Below are 14,982 nucleotides of genomic sequence, written 5' to 3'. Positions count from 1 at the left end.
CAATGTGCTAATAGAAGGAAGTAAATACAATGTGCCACTGAGATGACCCCATAGAAAAAGAGACTAAGGGGCCAATCATATTCACAAGAAGCTGGTATAAAGCAAACTGGTGTAAAGAGAGAACAGTCCCTGCCTGCTTGAAGAAGGCAGTAGTAAAAGCACTCCTCAATAAACCCTCCCTGGACACAGAAAATATAAGTAACTACTGGCCATTTGCTAATCACCCCTTCTTGGGCAAGGTTATTGAGTGGGTGGCCACAGGCCAAATCCAGGGGCTTTGGAGGCCTGGTGTGGCGAGTGCATCCTGCCACCGATGGGAGCGGGGCGCACTGTGTGGAGCCTCTCCACTGCCTCCCCCTCAACTGTAGGGTGGCTGAGGGAGAGGTGGAGGGCAGAAACAAGTCCCACACTGCCGTTGGCTCATTCACACTGCAGGCCCCGCACTAAGTGCCCCCGCGGTGTTGCACCCAGTGCCAGCTGCATTTCCTTACATTTGTGGACCGAACTAAAAAGTTTTGGGAGCTGATTTTTTTTTTTTTAAAAAAACACCCTCATAATTTTGTCATTTTGTCACCCTCCCCCTCAGTGATGACACCCAGGGCGGTCCGCACCCCCCCTTCTTCTACCACTGCTTGGAGGAAACTGTTGTTCTGGATCATTTTCCTGGTTTTGGTGGAGAATCTGTTTTGGTCACCCTGTATGATGACTTCTGTTGGGAGAGACATGGAAAATGTGTCATTGTTAATTCTTGACCTCTTGGTGGCTTTCTGTACCATTGACCATGGTATGCTCCTGGAGTAGCTGTTCAGGTTATGGGTGGGTGGCACTCATTTGCAGTTGTTCTGGTCCTACTTGGACTATTGTTTCCAAAGGGTAATGCTCGGTTTTCAATTTTATCCCCCATGATGTTTAACATCTACATGAAACCACTGAGTGGGGTAATCCAGAGTTTTGGAGTACATTGGTACCTTGGGTTAAGTAATTAATTCGTTCTGGAGGTCCGTTCTTAACCTGAAACTGTTCTTAACCTGAAGCACCACTTTAGCTAATGGGGTCTCCTGCTGCCGCCACACCGCCGGAGCACGATTTCTGTTCTCATCCTGAAGCAAAGTTCTTAACCCGAGGTACTATTTCTGGGTTAGTGGAGTCTGTAACCTGAAGTGTATGTAACCTGAAGCGTATGTACCCCGAGGTACCACTGTACATTGTTAACAATATGCTGATGACAGACAACTCTATTTCTTTACAGCTGCAGGTGAGGCACTGGACCATTGTCTTGTCTCAGTAACGGACTAGCTGAGAGCCAACAAGCTGAAGCTCATTTGAGGTAAGACTGTCACTGAATGGTTCCTTAGACTGGATGGATAGGATGTAGCCTGCTCTTGATGGAGTTACACTTCCTCTGAATGAGTGGTTATTCATCTTGTGGGTCATTTGAGGCTCATGTGGCCTTGGTAGCATGAAGTGCCTTCCATCAACTTTGGCTGGTGTCCCAGCTGTGTCTCTATCTGGACATAGCCAAATCCCAGCTGTGTCTCTATGGGTGATAGCCAAATCTCAGATATCGTTGGGAGGGGTGGCTAACACCCCAGAGGACAGGATCACACTTCAAAACGACCTTGACAGATTAGAGAACTGGGCAAAAACAAACAAGATGAATTTTAACAGGGAGAAATGTAAAGTATTGCACTTGGGCAAAAAAAATGAGAGGCACAAATACAAGATGGGTGACACCTGGCTTGAGAGCAGTACATGTGAAAAGGATCTAGGAGTCTTGGTTGACCACAAACTTGACATGAGCCAACAGTGTGACGCGGCAGCTAAAAAAGCCAATGCAATTCTGGGCTGCATCAATAGGAGTATAGCATCTAGATCAAGGGAAGTAATAGTGCCACTGTATTCTGCTCTGGTCAGACCTCACCTGGAGTACTGTGTCCAGTTCTGGGCACCACAGTTCAAGAAAGACACTGACAAACTGGAACGTGTCCAGAGGAGGGCAACCAAAATGGTCAAAGGCCTGGAAACGATGCCTTATGAGGAACGGCTAAGGGAGCTGGGCATGTTTAGCCTGGAGAAGAGGAGGTTAAGGGGTGATATGATAGCCATGTTCAAATATATAAAAGGATGTCACATAGAGGAGGGAGAAAGGTTGTTTTCTGCTGCTCCAGACAAGCGGACACGGAGCAATGGATCCAAACTACAAGAAAGAAGATTCCACCTAAACATTAGGAAGAACTTCCTGACAGTAAGAGCTGTTCGACAGTGGAATTTGCTGCCAAGGAGTGTGGTGGAGTCTCCTTCTTTGGAGGTCTTTAAGCAGAGGCTTGACAACCATATGTCAGGAGTGCTCTGATGGTGTTTCCTGCTTGGCAGGGGGTTGGACTCGATGGCCCTTGTGGTCTCTTCCAACTCTATGATTCTATGATTCTATGCTCTGGTAACCTCTAGATTAGGTTACTGCAACATGTTAGATGTAGCATTCAGAAACTCGGTGCAGAATTCGCCAGCCTCATTGTTCAGCAAGGAAAGATTATCTGAGCATGTTACACAGATCCTGGCCTGATACACTGGCTGCCAATTAATTTCCGGGTTCAATTCAAAGTGGTGGTTTTGATCCATAAACCTATAAATGGCTCAGGACTGCAATGCTTCAATGACCACCTCTCCCCATATCAACCAACCCTGACCCTGCAGCCCTCATTCTTCGTGTCCCTTCTCCACGAGATGTACAGAAGGTGGCAACATGAGAACAGGCCTTTTCTGCAGTGGCTTCCCTTTTGTAGAAAGCTCTTCCCAGGGAGGCTCACCTGGAGCCTTCATTATCCATCTTTAGGCGCCAGATGAAAATTTTCCTCTTCAACCAGACTTCGGCTGATTAACATTTTATGTCCTTGTTCTTGTTTTTAATTACGTATTGTGTTTTTATTTTGTGTTTTTATGCTGTGAACCACCCAGAGATCTTAGGATAAAGGGCAGTATACAAATGCAATAAACAAACAAACAAACAATATAATAAATAATAACAATAAACAAGATCATGTGACTGAGCTGCATAGGCTTGAGATCCAGCCATTCCCTCCCCACCCCCATCCCTGCTACACACGCATAACACTCCTTCTGAGGAACTTTCTGACCTGGGAAGGACAAGTTACCTCAGGCTGAGCCTGATTGAGCTGGGAATCAACCATCTGAGCTGGAGATCCACTAAATCCTAAACTGTTTATCTGGGGGGACTTACTATAGGTTTCCCCCCTTAGCAACTGTTTCCACAACAACCTTTTGCATTCCCTACAGCAGAGATGAGGAACCCTTTCCAGCATTTCCAAATGGCAATATTTCAGAGGCCACATACCTGTGGTGGGTGGTGCCAGAGGCAAAAGTTTGGGGGAGGGAACAAAAAGATAATATTGTACAATAGACTACATTCCACTTAAGGATGGGGAAGAAATTTAATTCAGTTTATATTTAAAGCCACTCCTGTCAAAACAGCATGAGCCATTTTTCAAAAATTGCACTTACCTGCATTTTGCGTTGCAGTTCTTTAACCAGCGAAGTTTTATAAAAATGAACATATTAGAGAGGGGAATACGTAAAATGAATATATTACTGGAAATAGCATACAAAAGGCATAATATTAAGATAAATTGCTTGAAAAATGCACGTGAAGTCAACAAAACAGCATACAGTAATGTGTTGATTTGGAGAAATTTGCACTAAATGCTGAAGAATTTTCATGAGGATTTTTATTTTTAAAAAAGAAAAAGCACTGCAGAAATGTGGCATAATGAATTTAAGACTGGGAAAATGAGAAACCAAGAGAACCCAAATTGACGCATTCTTAATTTAATTCATGCAAATGCCAGAGGTTTTTGAAGATGCACATATCCCACCACACTCAATTCAGAGGCCTTATCATAGCACAAAGACACATGGGGGGTTGCCCCAACCCCTTAGTCATTTTGCTTGCCATTTTCTGAAACTTTCCCAGCTCTATACTATTCTTTTTGAGGTGCAGAAACCATATTTCTATAAGTACATTTTCATACTAAGACTTATTTTAAGCCACTCTCCTAATGATCCATAATACAGAATTCATATTTTCCACAGAAACTGCAATTCAGGTTTACTTGGAAGTGAGTCCCAGTGAATATGCATTTCTATTCCATTGAATTTAATTTGCTTCTGAGTAGAAAGAAAGAAAGAGAAATTATCAGTAGGTTGCGTGGAACTTATTCCCAAGTAAGGCCATGCATTTGTAACCACAAAATTTGATTACTGCAATGCATTCTATGTGGGGCTGCTCTTGAAATTGGTCCAGAAACTGAAGTTAGTACGACCACAACGTATTGTACATTTTTGAAGCAGCTGCAATAGTTGCCCATCTGCTACCAGACAAGGTTGGAGATGTTGCTTCTTGCTTATATGCTGACGGGCCAGGCTACATGAGTGACCACCTCTCTCTTTACACTTCTCTCTGCCACTATGCTTCCAGACTGAGAACCTCCTAGTGGTTCTACTATTTGCTCTGTGACCACCAGTAATATGGTTTTCATTGTTGTGGCCCTATTAACATGGAGTTTGTGCCCATTATATATATCATTTTGGTCAATAACCAGTAGAACCCATTGTATATAAGGCATTACAAGTGATTTAGAGGAGTGTGACTGGTTCAATCATATTGGGCACAGAGCCTCGGGGGTGCCACAGGGAGCTCTACAACTATAATGTAGAATGGAAGGCAATAGGCGGGACTGTTCCAAATTTTAATGTTACACAGGGTGCCGCAGAAATTTAAGATTCCAAAGTCTTTCATGGAAGGCAAGCACTAGCAATCTATGTTTAGGATTCATATGGAAGACTGTTTTTATTTACTCAAGCTTTTTCCCCCAAAAGAAATTTGTAATTATTGTCCCTTGGTCATTTTATACTGTTAGACTTTAACTGTGTTAGTCATTGTTTATGTTTTATACTCTATTTTGTGGTTTTCTCTACATTGTCCTGATATATATTATCATATGAGTGGTCTATAAATTTCTTAACATAAGTGAATAACTATGAATAGGATTGCACTCTTTTTCTTCTTTGAGAGAAGATTGGTCATACCAGCAAGTTATTTATGGATATGATTAACTCTCCAGAGGTCATGGAGTAAGTGCTCATGATTTTGGAATGGGGAACATATCAGCAGGGAAGTCCAACTCTGACAGCAAACCTCCCAATTAAATTCCTACTTGTTTGTGAAAAGATCTAAATGATGCATGCAAGACCAGCATCTGCCCAGGAGCCTGGAACACTCTTGCTCTGAGGTGAAAGTATTTTGGTCAGGGAACCTGGACAAAGTCAGATGAAGAAGAGAAGTGTGCTTAAGGATGCAAAATCCATTTGGAGATAGAAAGTAAAGGCAGCTAATGGGACTTAAGAGTTCTTTTACCGTCCCTAGTGCCGAGTCCCAAACCCCACACTAAGGCTCAGCTCAAATGCCTTCCCCTAATGTTGCAACAATCCTCACAGGCATACTCACAGGGAGAAAGATTTTGATGAATTTATCAGAGGACCCCTCGCCTGCTTTTTTTTTGCTACATAATACTGTTGCCTTATGTTAAGCTTGTGATATATTAAGACCCTGATATCCTTTTCACACATACCACTGGCAAGCCAGGTAACCCCCATTTTATATTAGTGCAGCTGGACCTACCAATTGTCCCTATTGAAATTAATTTTGTTTGTTTGGGCCCAGTTCTCCAACCTGTTACAGTCATATTGAATCCCAATTCTGTCTTCTACAGTGTTAGCTACCCCTTCCAGTTTGGTGTTATCTGCAAATTTTATGAGCATCCCCTCAGCTTCATTGAAGCAATTTATAAACACATTGAATAACAACTGGCCCAGACAGAACCCTACAGCACCCCACTTGCCACTTTTTTCCAGAATGATGAGGAACCATTAGTGAGCATTCTTTGGGTTTGGTCAGTCAACCAGCAAAAAGTCGACCTAATAGTTTCCTCATCAAGCCCACATTTTGCCATCTTCTCTGCAAAGAATGAGTGTCTTTGTCAAAAGCTTTACTGAAATCAAGATACACTACTTCCACAGCATTCCCCTGATCCACCAAGCTTGTCATCCTATCAAAAAGGAAAAAAGAAATGAGATTAATCTGGTATGACTTGTTTTTTGAGAAACCCATTCTGGGTCTTAGTAATCACAGCATCCTTTTATAAGTGATCACAGTCTGACTAATTATGTGTTCTGGCTTGCCCTTAGATTTGACATTCCATCAAAGGTGAAAAACACTTATCACCGCCCACATGATGCAGGCAGAAGGTGAGTAACATAATAATTACCTTTAAAATATTACTTTGGATTCCCTCTCTTTTGTCTTTTTACTCCAGATATAGACTGATCTCAAAGGAGAATGTCTTATTGCAAGAAATTTTGTTTCTGTTTCATTCCACCTTTGGTACAATAATAATAATAAAATAATACAGGGTTCATTTTAATAAAATTGTATGATAGTGCTCACCCATATTAGGGTTTTTCTTTTTCTTTGTTATACTGTCTGTTTGTTCTCGGGTTGTAATTTCAATAGTTTCTTTGTTACTTGATCCAATTAGCTTCAGTTCTTCACAGTGAAGGCTTTGATAAGGAGCGAGGGCGGGGGGAGGAAGAGGGGATCTCTCATCTTTTCATCTCCATCTGGCAACAATTGAAATATCTTTGAAGTCCAAATTGTTGGGTAAGAATGGCAAAACACAGGAACAAATGTCACAACCAATTTCTTTCTTAGCTAAAGACTTGGATGCAAGTTGCCTTATAATGAAATAATTACACTACACAAGTAATTATCTTAACCCAGTTTGTCATAATTCAAAATTAATAATAATTAATCTTCTGTTTTCAGGAGTGTAATTCTACACTAACAGCTGCTAACATTTTTTTTTATTACAGTTTTTAAGTACCTTTAAGTACATTTGACAATTCCATCTTATAATATAAATACATAGCATGAAAGAAAAATCTCTATGGTACATTTTAAATGTATTTAGGTAAATCTTACAATTTCTCTTCATTTGGAGCATTTCAAAGGTTCATTGCCCAATGGCTTCCCAGTTCTGAACCTTAGTAATTTTACTTCTCTCCATTAATACTTCCTTCCTATGATATTCCAGCATTAGTTACTTGCAATGCTGAAAAGGCAAGTCATTTTTCACCTTAACTTGGGGTGGGATTACTCTGAAAAGTGGCTTGCCTTTTTGGCCTATAAACTTTCAAGAAACCCTTGGCTCTTTAACATCCCCCCCCCCCAATTGTGGTTTCAGAAATGACATGAAAGTATGCAAGGGGAGCCATTAACTCTACTCCAGTGGTGTGCAGTGGAATTTTTTGTAGGAAAACAGTTAGGGCCAGAGGTGCCAGCTTGCAAGGCTGGTGTGTGTGTGTGTGTGTGTGTGTGTGTGTGTGTGTGTGTGATATTGCAAGCATGAACATCACATCTCCCTAAATTGGGCAGAAGCTTCATGGGCTTTGGGAAGGAGGCGATAGCCTCTGAAAGGATGTTGGAGCCCTACTGTCTCCTTCCCAAAGCTGGGCAGGTCCCAGTTGTAGCATCGTGCCTCCCATCCTAAGTTGGATAGAAGCTTCCTGGGCTTTGGGAAAGAGGCACCAGGCTTTAATAATTTATTATTCTAATTTACTTGGAACATTTAATGGAACTAACCTGGTCCCCCTAGTCCATTGACCACATGTCACTGCTCCACTTTAAGAACCATTGGATTAGTTCATTCAAATTATTTAAATAGTTCTCTTTGGCCTTATGTAGACTGCTTTTTTGCACTGTTTACATCTATCTAATTGAAGCAGGGAACTATGTAACAATTCTTTAATCCAATCAATGTCTGCAACACCTGTAATCTCATGTGTCAACAATTTTGTGCCGGTTCTGCTATCTCATTCAAATGAGATTTAAGATATGTAATCCAATATCTAATCTGATCACTATTTTTCACGTCTGTTCAGTTCCTTTACAAAAACAAAAACCCTTCTTAACCCAAACATGGTTGAGCTTTTAACTGCTTGAACGAAAATGCAACGTGAAGGGCTGTGTTCTAACACTTTTCATCCTCAACAGGGTTTCAGAATTCATTGCTTGGTTTTGTTGTTGTTGTTTTTAAGAAAAGAAATAATATGAAATACTTGGACATGTATACTAATGGCTCTGGCCCTATATGCCTGACGAAGTGTCTCCACCCCCATTGTCCAGCTCCAAGGGCCTTCTGATGGTTCCCTCATTGCAAGTAATGAAGTTACAAGGAACCAGGCAAAGGGTTCGTGGTAGTGGTGTCTGCCCTATGGAACATCTTCCTGTCCTGTTAGATGTCAAGTAATTAAGACATCTGTACAGAGGAGGTTTTAATGTTTGGTGTTTAATTGTGTGTTTATATTGTGCGGAACTCCACATCACCATCTAGTGTCACAGTGTCAGAATGCTTAAACAACACATATAAAGTGCTATTTCTTTGCCAATGTGGCTGAGTCCCAAGTTATTTATAAAGACGTTGAACAACTGTGCACCTTACTTGTCACTTTCTTCCAGGATGACTCAGAACCATTAATGAGCACTGTCTGGGTTTGGTCAGTCAACCAGGTACAAATCCAACAAACAGTTACCTCGTTCAAAACACATTTCACCAGCTTCCTCACAATAATATCATCATGAAATACAATCCATATAGAAGTAACCTGTGCTGCATCTTGCATAACTTTTTGGGGGGGGGCACACATACATGCATGTGTATTTGTTGATGTGTTGGTATGTATCTGAATTGAGGTTTATATATCTTGGTGCAACCCTCTCAATCCTGTTAATGGTAACAGTTCTATAGATTTGTTCTACAGTGATGCCTCGCAAGACGAAATTAATTCGTTCTGCAAGTTTTTTCGCCTTGCGAATTTTTCGTCTTGCGAAGCACGGTTTCCCATAGGAATGCATTGAAAATCCAAAAGGAAACAAACTTGCAAGACGTTTTCGTCTTGCGAAGCAAGCCCATAGGGAAATTTGTCTTGCGAAGCAACTCAAAAAACGAAAAACTCTTTCGTCTTGCGAGTTTTTCGTCTTGCGAGGCATTCGTCTTGCGAGGTACCACTGTATTTGAAAGTAGCTTCCCAAAGTCCCACACACCCACCCTTCAATGTACTGTTTCCCAAGCTTTCTATTTAAGCAGGTTTGCAAGGCTGCTGAAAAGCTGTACTATAATTAGCAGCACACAAATAAGAAAATAAAGAACACCTGTATTTAATCTTCCGGAAAAGAAAGTTGGGGCGGAACAAAGCATTTTCTCATGTGGGGTAAGGAACTCTTTTCAACCAAAGGGCCAGATTCCCTTCTGCGGACTATATTCCTTTATTGGGAATAAAGCCAAAAGGCAGAACAATAAATACGATTCTCACAAAGTTTGAAGACATATTCAAGTCAGGCAAAAACGCCCAATGAAGATGCAAAGCAGTGTTGATGAGGGGTGTGGCTTGAGAGGATATGTGGCCTGCCAGGGACTGACTGAACACTGAGGAATGGTGGTTGGATTCTGATGAGCGGGCACTGGGAAAAACGGGGGCTATAGACTGACTTGGAAGAAAGAATCACTGATCTGGAGGAGCCTGTAACAGCTGGGAGATGTGAGGCAGAGGCAAGAGAAGCTGCAGAATTGGAGAGGGGAAAACAGTAGGAGAGAGAGGTGGGTCAGGCTGGTGTAGAGTCAGGGGTTTCTACACCTCCTTCTCCCGCCTCAACCTCTCCTGTCCACTGTCTCCCAGGAACAGAAGAGGATTGAAAAGAGAGGAGCAGAAGTAGGTTACACACAGGCAGAGACTTTTCCAGCTTGTGCGCAGCTTGAGTGGGGGAGATACGTAAACTGAGAATGGGGGTGGGGCCTCTCTCTTATGGCAACTGCTTCAAAAGGTGTACACCAGGGTTAGGAGCTGCCCTGCCTTTTCTTGCCCTATCGTGCAAGAATGTCCCTCCAGTCTTAAAATAATGAGGTAATATTGGGGAAGCATCACAGGACAACTAATAGATTGGAAGGGTGTATGGATGGCCCAGTATAAACTATTAATGCAGGGTTATTGTATAAATAACATGTTGCAGGTCGGGAGACGGGGGGCAGGGATGCACCCATCTAGTGCTGACCTGAAACACCAAAGATCAGTGTTAGGAAGAGGTTATCCCAACCACCAGAATTTCAGGAAATGCAGGTGTAGCAGCTAAGTGGGCATATATGCCACTTAGCAATGTGTAAGGTATAAGGTAGATTCTGTTTTCTGTCCCCCAAGCATACCAGCACTAACAATAGTTATTTCAGAAAGCACATGACAGAACTGAAATAATTGTAGAGGATAAATCATTTTATCTGTCTGCTGGTCAAGGTACGAACACCATCTCTTCAGGGTGACATTTTCCTTGGCCATTTTCAGAGCTCTACATATTAGTGAATGTATCACTGTGGGTGGCAATTCAAGGCAATCTAAGAGCCATCTTTTGGAGGACATTTCCCTGAGTTTGGCCTCAGGTACCATTACGATTTGCTGCTCAAAGATTGATTGGCTGGGCAGAGGTGCCATGCTAAACTTGGCAGTGTCCTCTCAGGAGGGCCCCTCCCCCCTCTGTGACACCTCCAGGTTCCTGCAGAGAAGGCCACCTGGCCCAAGACCATTGCTCATCCATGGCCTTACCTGGCCAAATATCAGTTTTCCAGGGGTTCCAGGGTTTTGAAAAAAGCTACCACCATTTGCAGCCCAGACCCTTCCCCAGATTTGGCCTTCCAGTGGCTAGAATTAAATTCCTCAGGGGATGGTGCTCTGAGTCATACAAGAGTTATGTGTCCCAGTGCACCTGATCTCACATTATCTTGTTCTTTGGTTTGCAGGATTATCACCTAAGAAGGTCTGGATTTGCGGGCACAGTATTGTGCATTGGGCCCACGCTCGTGCAACAGAATCAATCTGGGGAGAGAACCTGGGTTTTCCTTCCAACATACAGATATCCTGGATCACTCAGAGGGGAATGAGATGGCATCACGTGCTGCCGCTTCTGACAAATCAAATCTCCTTGTTGGGTCCACCTGATTTCATTGTCTTCCAGGTGGGTGAGAATGAGCTGGGTGAATGGAGAGGCATTGACCTCACCAAGGACATTGCTAAGCACTTGGAGACCTTACATGCTCAGTACCCACAGATCATCCTTTGCTGGTCTTATCTACTGGAGAGGCAGTTTTGGTTTGGCCAGGGGGGTTGCATCCTCCAGCGATCTGTCATGAATCGAGCCAGGAAGTGTTTAAATCGTAGAATAAAGCGCAAGGTGCAGTTCCTGGGTGGTATGGCAATTCGGCACCCTAATATTACTTTGAAAAATGAGGCCATATTCAGACGTGATGGAGTGCATCTGACTGACATGGGTAATGATATTTGGTTGTCTGATCTGGTGGGATGCTTAAGGTTTTGGCTTCAGATATGAGTGGTTTGGTGGAGAGCAAAGCTTGAGTGGTGGTTGAGGCATTGTATAGGCATAATCTTGGTTAGAGGGGAGGTTGTAGTCTCTGCCTGACACCTCCAAAATGGAGCATCCCATTAGAGGGATCCAGGGGAGGTGCTTTCAGCTGGCCTGCCTGCCAGGAGAACTTACATTTTGGGGTCAACCAGAAATGAGGGAGTTCCTGACCTACATCAAGGAGTAACTCCCCAACTTGATTGCGCTTGGGGAGTGCTAAGTGCTTGATTTGAGTCTACACAACACCTATGCCACACCTCTTACATCTACAGTCACTAAACTTGTGGTCTGATTTCACCCAAATAATGGCTGTCGTGCCTCTTACTCTTGTGGAGGACCAAGCGGTAGGAGGTAATGTCTTGCCACACTATTTTAGGAAATCCTGGTCTAGCAGCTAAATGGGTATATATGCCACTTAGCAATGTGTAAGATATAAGGTAGATTCCCTCCCCTGCCCCCAAGCATACCAGCTCCAACAACATTTATTTTAGAGAACATATGAGAAAACTTAAATAATTGTGGAGGATATTTAAAATCTAGAACCAGCAGAGCAAAATGGATTATGCCGCTCCTACTCTGCTAGTCACAAAGTTTATTTTCATGCTCCATCCTGTTATTGATTCCATTTAGACAAAGAACACCTTCAGTGTTATTCATCTGATACTGGTTTTCATGAGGGGTTTGAGATAGTGCCACAATTATACCAAATACTTAATCACCTTTGAGCTCTGGGATCTCTTTATATGCAGATTTCTCCTTGGCCTGAATGGGAGTTTTAGTGGGTAAGGAAATGTCAGAGTTTGGTTCAAGCACTATTAACATCTTCCTGTACCCTTTGTGTGATAGCTTGCCAGTGATGTGATTGGCAGGGAAAGGTGGTTGTAATGCTTTTACTAAGCCTACATTAAACTGACTCAAAATATGAGATTGTTCCTTTTGTAATACCTGGCTGCCTTATGAAATAAGTGGCATTTCCCATAAAACTATTTATCCAGCTTGGTATTTAAATAACACATCCTCTCCCTTCCTGATGGCTTAAAAGTTGCATCAGGGGTGTCCCAGGCACTGAAAGCAGTAATCAGGGCATGGGGGCTCCTAAGTAAGCACTTGGGAAATATGATTGGGTCCAGATTTTGGATTTGGCTGTGGAGGATGATTGAATATCCATCCATCTATCCAGTGAGCATTGGACATTATCACTTTTCAGCTCATAAATATCACTCTTAGCTATTACACCTGGGGTCTGGAGTCTTCTGCCCCTTTAGCTGACCACCAGGACCCTCCCTGGCCCACCTAGTCCAGCCACACCCCTAACTGGCCCTGCTTCCAAGCCACCTTGAATGCTTTTGCTGTGCAATAATGTTTCCTCAGAACTCTGATACATTTTCCTAGATAGAAGATAAGAGAGGGTTGAGTGTGAGTGTATAGCAACTAGCCTACTGTACAATGGTAAAACTTGAATTTGTTGCTTTACCTGCTTTTGTCTCTTACCCTGCCTAAAACTGGCATTGGCCTCTGGAAGGTTTCCCAGGAAGCAATATGGCTCTCTACCTAAAAGGGTTCCCTACCTCTTCTCTTGCTACATTTCAAGGCCAACATTACTGAACATGTAAGAGCTAGAATCCGATAAAACCTTCACTCCCAACCTTCTGTGCTCAATAATCAAATGTGTGACACATTAGGATTGTAGCTAATGAGAGTAGGTAGAAGATCATGATCAAAGCACCACAGGGTTCAAATACCATGCAAGTTGACATGTGTAGAGACATAAATGCAGTGATAAGAATGTAGGTGTGTGATCCAGAAGAACCAGGGAATTTGTTAGCAGGTTTATAGAACAGCAGGAACTGAAGTACAAAATCTGGTGACATTCTCATTGAATTGAGATGAGGCTCCAAGTTTTCAACATTCTGCATTTAACAATTGTTTCAGTCAAGGAAGGGCATCACTATAGTTTCAGACTATTAGCATATTTCCCCCCAGAATTGTTTACACTTCTGGCAAGTCACTTTTTCTTTATGCATGATTTTAAATGTTCAGATCTATATTAATCAATAAATTTGAAAACAGGCTCTAAATTTTTGCTGAAAACCTTGACTTTCCCTACAATACTCTGACACTCCTGTGCAGTGCTCCCCCCCCCCCAGAAAAGTAGATGCCAATATGCACTATGAAGTTGTTATAGTAAGTGCAAAAAAGAGAGGGAGATGCCAGTACTGTGTACCCTTGAGTACCCCCTGAAGAAGAAAAAGCACTGTTCTTGCATGGCAAGGCATCCCCCCAACTCTTTGGTCCTCCCCAATACCAAGAATAAGATGTGGCAAACAGTATTTGGGTGAAATCAGACCACAACTTTATTGACTGTAGGCTTGGCATAGGCATTGGGTAGACCCCACCGCACTTCCGGCCTGCCAGCTGAAAGAACTTGAGTTTTGGGGTTAACTGGAAATGAGGGAGTCCCAGACCTATATCAAAGGGTAACTCCACTACTGGACTGCATCTGGGGAGTGCTGTGGCCTCTCATTCTCACTTGGGCTTCTGGACAGAAGTATCTCCCCTAGATCCCTTTAATGGAATACCCCATTTTGAAGGAACCATGCAGAGACGTCAACCTCCCCATGTGACCAAGACCAAGACTATACTTATCCAATGGCTAAACCACCAAAGTTGTGACAATTGTCACGAGGATGGCAAAAAGCAGAAGACTAGTGTCAATTTGCCAACTGAGAAAATTCCAACCTGGCCCCCAATATGGTTACCGGCTATGCCATAACCATGCAACAGCAGCATGTAAAAGTAATAGCACCACTCTATTCTGCCTTGGTCAGACCATACTTAGAATACTGTGTCCAATTCTGGGCACCACAATTTAAGAAGGAGGTTGCCATATTTTGAAGAGCAAAAAAGAGGACACACTTTTGCTGACTTCTACTTTTAACTATGGACCGCTATGATGAGTCTACCCATGAAAAAGATGACATATGGCTAGAACGTGGGCAACCAAGATGATCAAGGGTCTGGAGACCAAGGCTTACAAGGAACTGGGTTCTTCAAGAAAGGAGATTTCGACTAATCACACGGAAAAAAAACTTTCTAAGATCTGTTCAACAGTGGAGCAGTCTTCCTTAGAAGATTGTGGACTCTCCTTCCTTAGAGGTTTTGAAGCAGAGGTTGGATGACCACCTGTCATGGATGCTTTAGCTGAGATTCCTGCGTTGCAGGTGTTGAACTAGATGACTCTTGGGGTCCCTTAAAACTCTACTGTTCTATGATTCTATAAAAGGGGGTGGGAGATCCAATGAAAAGTGACTGCAGAACAAACTACATGCCTATGCAATAAACTGGAGGGGCAGACTAAGCCCAGTCCATGGTGGCCCATGCCCACTTGCAATTCACTGATTAGGCGAGTGGGCAGGACCAATTAGCCAGGCAGCAAGCTTGGCTCA

General features: G+C 42.8%; 2 long non-coding RNA genes across 2 annotated transcripts; both read left to right on the top strand.

Moving 5' to 3' along the window:
• Positions 1-1,263: 1,263 nt before the first annotated feature.
• On the top strand, positions 1,264-6,322 carry LOC308468155. The gene is made up of 2 exons (XR_013981498.1): positions 1,264-1,327; positions 6,262-6,322. It is a non-coding gene; the product is annotated as an uncharacterized lncRNA (long non-coding RNA).
• A 5,767-nt stretch (positions 6,323-12,089) lies between these two features.
• On the top strand, positions 12,090-14,217 carry LOC308468388. Its single transcript, XR_013981628.1, has 3 exons — positions 12,090-13,206; positions 13,240-13,853; positions 13,915-14,217. It is a non-coding gene; the product is annotated as an uncharacterized lncRNA (long non-coding RNA).
• The last annotated feature ends 765 nt before the right edge of the window (positions 14,218-14,982 follow it).

Source organism: Podarcis pityusensis (genome assembly GCF_964106645.2).
Source record: "Podarcis pityusensis genome assembly, chromosome: Z".
NCBI classification, from domain to species: Eukaryota; Metazoa; Chordata; class Lepidosauria; order Squamata; family Lacertidae; genus Podarcis; species Podarcis pityusensis.
This window is presented reverse-complemented; position numbering and strand designations above follow the sequence as displayed.